This window comes from Octopus bimaculoides, chromosome 9 (assembly GCF_001194135.2).
Source record: "Octopus bimaculoides isolate UCB-OBI-ISO-001 chromosome 9, ASM119413v2, whole genome shotgun sequence".
Lineage (NCBI taxonomy): Eukaryota > Metazoa > Mollusca > Cephalopoda > Octopoda > Octopodidae > Octopus > Octopus bimaculoides.
In genome coordinates, this window is record NC_068989.1 from 5,783,376 (window position 1) to 5,784,909 (window position 1,534).

Genomic DNA, 1,534 nt, shown 5'->3' on the forward strand with positions numbered 1-1,534 from the left:
TATATATATATATATATATATATATATATATGATATTTATTACGTGAACTATGCCGCAATGAAAGAAGTATGAGAAAGATACTGTATATATATTTTTTTTCCGTGCAGGGGTTCCTTGAGACATGTAATTTATTTTAAGGGTTACGCAAGGGTAAAAAGGTCGAGAAACACTGACCTAGGGCAACATTATCTCATGTCCCCATTAAGGCAGTGAGCTGCCAGAATCGTTAGGACATTGGGTAAAATGCTTCGCAGCATTTCATCTGTCTTCATGTTCTGAGTTCAAATTCAACTTTGCCTTTCATCCTTTTGGGGTTGATAAATTAAGTACCAGTTGAGTTATGGGGTCGATGTAACCTACTTACTCCCCGCCCCCTGAAATTACTGGCCTTGTGCCAAAATTTGAAATCATTATCTTATGTGTCCTTAGTTTCTATTTCCAAGATAGTAAGGAGCGATAAGAGGGAAATTTAGCTGCTATTTCTACCATTTAAAGGCTTTCTTGATGGCTGGTGTTGTTATTGTAGATATTAGTGGTAGAGTTAGTGATGGAGACGGAGATGGAGATGTAAGTGTAGGTAGCTGGAGAGGTGCTTAGGTAAGTTAATGTATGTGGTTGGAAGTGTTTATTGAGTGGGAGAGAAAGACGTGGGAGACGGAACGGAGATTGAGTTGTCAATCTGGGTGGAAAATACTAATAATAATAATAATAATGATAATAATAATGATAATAATAATTAACTGAAACAAAGAAACAAAAGGAAGAAAGAAAACACAGAATGAGAAAGAGAGAGTTACAAAAAGAAAAGTGAAAACAAAAATGAATAATAAATGAGACAGTGAGAGAGAGAGAGAGAGAAAGAAGAGAAAGATGAATAATGAATGAAAGAGAGGGAGGGAGATAGAGAGAGAGAATGGAGAGACAAAAAGACAAAGTATTATAATGAACGAGAGAAAAAGAAGCAAAAATTAAAGAAAGAATAAATGAGAAAAAGAATAATGAGAGAGAGAATGAATGATATACAAGCTAGAAACAATGAATAAAAATGAAAGAGAGAGAGAGGGTGGGAGAGAGAGGGGGAGGGGGAGAGAGGGGAGAGAGAGAGAGGCAAGAATTGTAATGAATGAGAGAAAAAGAAGCAAAAATATATAAAAAAAGTGAAAGAAGACAAAGAATGGTAATGAGAGAGAGAGAGAGAGAGAGAGAGAGAGAGAGAGAGAGAGAGAAAGAGAGAGAGAGAGGGAGAATGGTATAAAGAATGAAAGAAAAAGACGGTAGAAGCAAACAAAATAATTGGATGACAGAGTGAGAAAGAAAACTGAAGCAAAGAAAACAAATGGAATGAAATTGAATGAAAGTGTGGTGGAAGAAGAAGAAGAAGAAGAAGGTGAAAAAGGTGAAGAAGGTAAAGAAGGAGAAGAAGAAGAGGAGGAGGAGGAAGAAGAAGGAGAAGAAGAAGAGGAGGAGGAAGAAGAAGAAGACAGAGAAGAAGAAGAGGAGGAGGAAGAAGAAGAAGACAGAGAAGAAGAAGAG

General features: G+C 36.4%; 1 protein-coding gene and 1 long non-coding RNA gene across 2 annotated transcripts in view; one reads left to right on the top strand and one right to left on the bottom strand.

The window, feature by feature from the left end:
- The window catches only part of LOC106878116 (UPF0415 protein C7orf25 homolog), a 256,888-nt gene that overhangs the window by 174,330 nt on the left and 81,024 nt on the right, over positions 1 to 1,534 (bottom strand). The window lies entirely within an intron of this gene.
- LOC106878202 (uncharacterized) overlaps positions 1 to 1,534 on the top strand; it is a 126,992-nt gene that overhangs the window by 97,504 nt on the left and 27,954 nt on the right. The gene's annotated exons all lie outside the window — the stretch shown is intronic.